Source organism: Etheostoma spectabile, chromosome 3 (assembly GCF_008692095.1).
Source record: "Etheostoma spectabile isolate EspeVRDwgs_2016 chromosome 3, UIUC_Espe_1.0, whole genome shotgun sequence".
In the NCBI taxonomy this organism is placed as follows: Eukaryota; Metazoa; Chordata; class Actinopteri; order Perciformes; family Percidae; genus Etheostoma; species Etheostoma spectabile.
This window is the reverse complement of record NC_045735.1, coordinates 347289-353542: the sequence shown is the minus strand read 5'-3', so window position 1 is coordinate 353542 and position 6254 is coordinate 347289. Positions and strand designations below refer to the sequence as shown.

General features: G+C 40.4%; 1 long non-coding RNA gene and 2 other non-coding genes across 3 annotated transcripts in view; all 3 read left to right on the top strand.

Moving 5' to 3' along the window:
* Positions 1–6254, top strand: part of LOC116685613 (uncharacterized) — a 42514-nt gene that overhangs the window by 31431 nt on the left and 4829 nt on the right. The window lies entirely within an intron of this gene.
* Positions 4429–4619, top strand: LOC116687168 (U2 spliceosomal RNA). The gene has a single exon (XR_004331482.1). It is a non-coding gene; the product is annotated as a U2 spliceosomal RNA (small nuclear RNA).
* LOC116687160 (U1 spliceosomal RNA) lies at positions 5545–5705 on the top strand. Its single transcript, XR_004331476.1, has one exon. It is a non-coding gene; the product is annotated as a U1 spliceosomal RNA (small nuclear RNA).

Below are 6254 nucleotides of genomic sequence, written 5' to 3'. Positions count from 1 at the left end.
CTGTAATACAATGTTGTCAGTGTGTTAATGTGGGAGAACCCAACACGACACTTACCAAGCCGATTGTGCCTGCTTTATAAATTCCCTAGACACAATTTTGCGGTAAAATGCCAGTTTAATTGTCGAGTAAAAAAAAACAAAAAAAAAAAAACTACACGCTACATGTGCAGCTGTGGAATCAAAAACACCTAATTTACTAAATTTGCGTCCTTTTACCTTTTCTGAATGTTTGCTGCTTCAATCCAGATAACGTATTGAAAAGTATTTTTACTGCGACTGAAAAGGCCCATGTTTGAGGAAGGGACATCCTGAACCCTGGGTTTATTCGGAACAGAGGCTACATCCGACCCAGGTGTAATTATATGTTATTATTTAAAAATGTGCAGGAATTCAACCACTGCTGCTCAATGCAAACTGACTGTCCAGGAGAGAATTGATTGAAATTTAATTCAGCAGTTCAAAAGAGGTGTGTCATGTGGTATAAATGGACCCTACAACACCATGCGGCTTTCAAGTTTTCCAGGCCCCACCCCCCTAACTCATGGAGCACCTATGGGCGCACGATTATGGCCAAACATGATTAAATCCCGCGATATATTTTTGATCAAAATTTTGATCGCGATTATTTGTTGAGTTTAACAAACATTTTATTGTCACTAGGCATTTATAACTGCAGGCAGAGGATGTGATGTGACGCTACTCTCACGATAGACGTCTGATGCATTAGGAAACGGGTCCGCTCACGGTCGAAGCGCGGATACCCCGTCGTGTAGTATAATCTCGTATCTTCACTGCGCTGGCTTTTTTATGCACTATGATATTCGGCCATGGGTCACATCTCTGTCCTGTACGGCTTCGGGGTCCCAGCAGCTCCGTCTTCTCACGCTGTGATCTACCAACTAAGTTATCTGCATTCAATAACTTCTCCTTGTTCTTCGCCGTGGCGGCCGCGATAGCAGTTCCCCGGAAACACTGGTAACAAATTACAGTTTGCCCTCATACTTAACCAATATACAGCTTGGTTATGAAAATAAACTGTAACTACATCAGAAAGTGGACCGGCGGCCGCTGTGTGCGGGGCGCGAGAGTAAGAGTGAGAGAGAGTAGGACCAGAGCGTGAAAGATCCCACACAGGCACGGCTTTACCAGCAAATGGGTCATGTACACGCAAAATTAGAAACCGTATCCTATAACAGGCATTTTCAGCGATGCGAGGACAGTCAGCACCGGTGTGCGTCCTAGATAAGCTCCAACAGCTACCGACTTACTAGCCCTACAATAACAGACGCTAACTAGCACCGGGGTCACTGCTGTTTTCTGACAAAACAACAATGGGACAAGTTTTGCTTACTGGTAACTGGTAACCCTTGAGCTGACCTATTACCGACGCTATCTTTGAGTTTCCTCACGCTACTCATGTCCCGTGACTGTCACATCTAGAAACTTCTGCCGGGGTGCAGTACTACTCTGAACTTGTCTCATGAGCAGACGCTTTTACGAGACGTGCAGATTGCTTTGCAAAAACACGCTGAGCGTCTATGAATATGACGCTTTATAAAAAAAAAATAATCGCTCCTCACGGCAATAGAATGTGAATCGTGGGAAGTCCAACTCGTGATCCGATTGAAATGTCGTTAACTTGTGCGCCCTAGGAGCACCCTTTCCTTTGGATGCCTCCGTGAAGTCCATGCTACATACTTAATCTTCTCATTAAGGGCACTGTTGATGGCTATGTGATAATTGGTCCTCCTCCACAAGCTTCGTCTTCTGTTTAGTGTAACTTTGACCTCACTTTGGACAGTGTTTCCACTTATTTCTGTTCCTCCTTTTTCTGGATGCCTTTGGGGGTAATGGTCTCTGGTGCGAGGCTGTTTCTCTTCTTTTTTGTGGTTCTTGAACTGTTGAAAAGTATCTTATCGTCATGGTGACATATCCAATCAGCTTCAAACAGTTTCTTTCTTCTTCGGCATTACTTTAAGTTTTTGCCCCGCCACTGGTTTTTTCTTCTTTCTGTTCTTTGTCAGTCTGAAGTCTTGTCTTAAAATTCCACTTTGCTTTTCATTTGTTGGATATCTGGGAATTAACTGAGTCATTTCAAAACAAGAAATATTATGGGCATGTCATTCTAATGTGGATAGACTCCATAACTGTGTTTGTTGTGTTGTGTGTGTGTGTGTGTGGTGTGTTGTGTGTGTTTGTGTTTGTTGGTGTGTGGTGTGGTGTGAAGGCACTGAACTTGCGTTTTAAAAAAAGTTCGACAATTCATTAATAAATCCTGATTGTAAGTGTGATTCAACTGGCTATAGTACATGTTTCAATGCGTGAAGACTGGCATTAGCTAAAAAACAGTCTAACAAGGAAGCTAGCCCCACAGTGAAGCTACATTCGACAACCGCCCAACCAATAAATACATTTTTATTTCTGAACGCATATAGCTGGGAACATTGTCGCGGGTAAGGGTAATTCCATCTGTTCTAGCTAATATAAAAAAGGACTACCTAACTATCTATCAGCTAAAATGTTCAAGAGACAACACTATTAAGGGTATCTTGTGGTTTTTTATGTAACTTGGACCATATGTTCCTCCTGTTTGGGTCTTGCGCTGATGGAAAACAATTATTGAAATTGGTTCAGTGTTTGTGATCCTTCTTCGGCACTCAGCAAATAACAGCTGCAATGTGAGTTACTGTGCAATTGTGCACCATTAACTACGATTCTTATTTTGGTGTTTGTACCATTTTACAAAGATCCCAGCAGAGAACCATTTTATTAAAAGTGTATCCTTGTAGCATATCTATTCTCTAACCCACCATTGATCAATTAATAACCGTATTTTATTGTAAGACTAAACTCTTTCAAGTGGACACGAACAATATACAACCTATCAAACAGCCGTTTTTCTCTTCGTCCTCACTGTTCCACAATCACCACATCTGGGTGGTTGAATATCCCTTATTTCACACCGTTCTCATGGTTCTATCACTGCTAACATTGATGATTAAATGGAGTGTTGGGGGGGGTTTTCTATTGGCACTTTGGTGTGGAGCCGCTCTGGTTAATAGAGGATTGTACTCTTTAAAAAAAAAAGGTCTCTGTATGAATATTTTGATAATGTCATATAAAACAATATCGGAGCCGTCAGTGGCAGAAACAGCACGTTAGATGACAAATTGAAGAAGCCATTTGCCCCATAGGCCACAGTATAGCCCGTTTTATACTGCTTCGGGTTTTACAGCTTCTTGCTCATACAGAACAAACTTTCAAACTTCAGTTACAGACAGAAACTCATAGGAAAATATGGTCCAAGTTGAACAAGAACAAGGTTTCCTTTTAAAATGTGGGCATGCAGAATAAGGTTAATGTTAATCTTTCGTTACCTCTCATCTCTCTCACCACCAACGGAGGGAGAAAACGGGATATATATATATATATATATATATATATATATATATATATATATATATAGCACTTTATAATCTTTGATTTTGCAAAAATGTTAACAAAATACCAATCTTTTGTGAACTTGTGAATTTTGCCAACAGTCTTCTCTAGTTTTCATGGAGTCTGTGTGGGGATAGGTGGGGCATGATGTAGACGGTGGGGGAGCAGGGAAAGGAAATGCAGCTGAACGTCCAGTATACACTGAAGGAAGTTTTATTTAATGTCAACAATATATCTATGTGAATTCTGTGTGATTCCGCGTGTTTAAGAGAATCCTGTTTTTATGTGTAGATTCCGTCCGTGTTTATCTTAGGGCCCTAGTTATGGCAGAGCCTGAGTAGCTCTAGACGGATTCAGTATTTTGAAATTTCAAAAGAGTACCCTCCTTCGAGAAAGTTAACACTTGTCAACGTAGAGTGGCCAGACTCTCTGTTCAAATAAAATGCACCAGAGTCTGGTAGGACCAGTCTAAAAGAAGCACTTAGGTGTGGTGTTAACACTCCAGACCAATAGGTGGCGGTGTGTCAGTTGCCCACGGGCAGAAAACAAAGACAGGAAGTATTGGTAATGTGAGAAATAAGTGTGTTGTCATTCTTTTCTCTAAACTTAATTTGTGAATCAAACTACTTTTTGGTAGCAGTTTAATTTAGTTTCGTTTTATTTGAACTTGCTGTTGCTCATTTGTTGGAGTCAAATACATTCAACTGGATACTTAAACTTCTGATTTGTGGATACAGCATTGCATGATGGGATATGTGCCCATTTTTCTCATGTAACATGTAAAAAACAGTTGCTAGTCTTACTACAAACACAAGCTTGTTATAAATATTGCCAAAAAGCATCACCAGTTTTATAAGAACTCAAATGTACATTGTTGCTGTTTTAAATAGTGACTAAAACTATGTTAAGGTTGTAGTTGATTACCCGACCCACAAGTGAGACATGCCCTGCGGAGAATCTGGTCCTCTCTGCAGACCCATTGTCAGTATCGCTTCTCGGCCTTTTGGCTAAGATCAAGTGTAGTATCTGTTCTTATCAGTTTAATATCTGATACGTCCCCTACCCGGGGACCATATATTAAATTGATTTTTGGAATTGGGAGATGGAATAGGGGCTTGCTCCGTCCACTCCACGCATCGACCTGGTATTGCAGTACCTCCAGGAACGGTGCACCCCCCTCTCAATGTTTAATATGAACCTTATTCACTGTCTGGTGTTTTGAGTGGGTGCATTGTCATCGTGCTGCTGTCACCCCCTCAATGTGAGTTTAGTGCAGATTTGAGTCGTGCATGCTCGGATGTAAACTGTTACGGCGTAACGTCATGCCGCTGTCATGGTCTTCTGTGTGACTGGCAGCAAAGTGGAGACGTGTTTATGTATCACTGTAAAATAAATCAAACCAGTGATGGTTGAGAGAGACAGAAAATTGTTGAAAGAAATGTGCTGTTCTTTGCACGCACCGCTTGTAGATTCTTGGTCGATCCTACAAGTTGATTAGCTTTATTTCACTGTATGTTGGTTTACTTTGATAATTAGGTTAGCTCATTCCCCAAAAGTGAGAATAATTAATAATTTCTGCTGCTTTTTCCCTAGTCAGTTTCTGTTATCTAAGTTATTTCTTCTTGTTTACGTTGCAGTGACACAAGCACAAAGATACATTTTCAATAGAGTCCACACTCCAGACCAATAGGTGGTGGTGTGGTAGTTCTCCCCCAGAAACGAACAAAGACAGGAAGTAGTTGGAATGGCAAACAGATGTGTTTTATTTTTCTCGAAATTCAAACGTGGATCAAACTACTTGGGTTGCAGTTGATTTAGCTTGTCCTATTTAAACTCTCGGTTGGCTGTTCTAATTTGTTTGGAGTTAAATGAGTTGGCTTTTGATTTGAGAATACGCATTGCATATGGACATATAAATGCGTTATTTTCTAAGCAAAGTGTAATATCTTTGGTATCCTTAGTGCAAACTTTTTCTTCTATTAATTCCTGTTAACTTGCATGTCTTTTTATAGTCTCCTGATTTTGGTGTTTCTATATAGTGAGCAGCACCGTTAGTCAGCATGGTGTTTCGTGAAGACTCCCCTGACCGCCCGTGTACAACTCATACTTACCTGCAGGGGAAACACCATGATCAAGAAGGTGGTTCACCGAGGCGAGGCTTGGCCATTGGCACTCCGGCTGAGCTGACCTCTGCGAATTCCCCAAATGTGGGAATCTCGACTGCTAATTTTGTGATAGTGGGGACTGCGTTCGCGCTCTCCCCTGATAACATGTGGAATGAAAACTATAATAAATGTTGATACTGTAAAGCTGTAGTCAACTGTGGCTCGCAAATGACTATCTACTAAAAGTAGGAAACTATGCAATGTAACGTCTGACACTGATGTCAATGCAGCACATAAATTCCTATGAATTTATTAATTTACCCTCATTTTAATTAACACCGATTAAGTGAATCATCCCCTATTGAATGTAAAATCAGTCATAACAGCTCTGTTGTTAATGTGGAAGGAAACTGTCAATCGGTAAAGAAAACAAGAATCTGACAATTCTTCCCATTTTAATAGAGAAGCACAAAGGTAAATGTTTAGTGATGTTTACAATTCAGACAAATAGGTGACGGTGGTTCAGTTGCCCACCAGCCGAATATGGCAATGTGAAAAATGTTTTAATTCTTTACTCTAAAGTTCAATTTTGTTAGTTTTTTTTATTTGAACTTCCTGTTGGGCTGTTGCTCATTTGTTGGAGTTAAATACATTCAACTGGAGACTTTAGCTTTTGATTTTTGGATACAGCATTGCATGATGGGATAT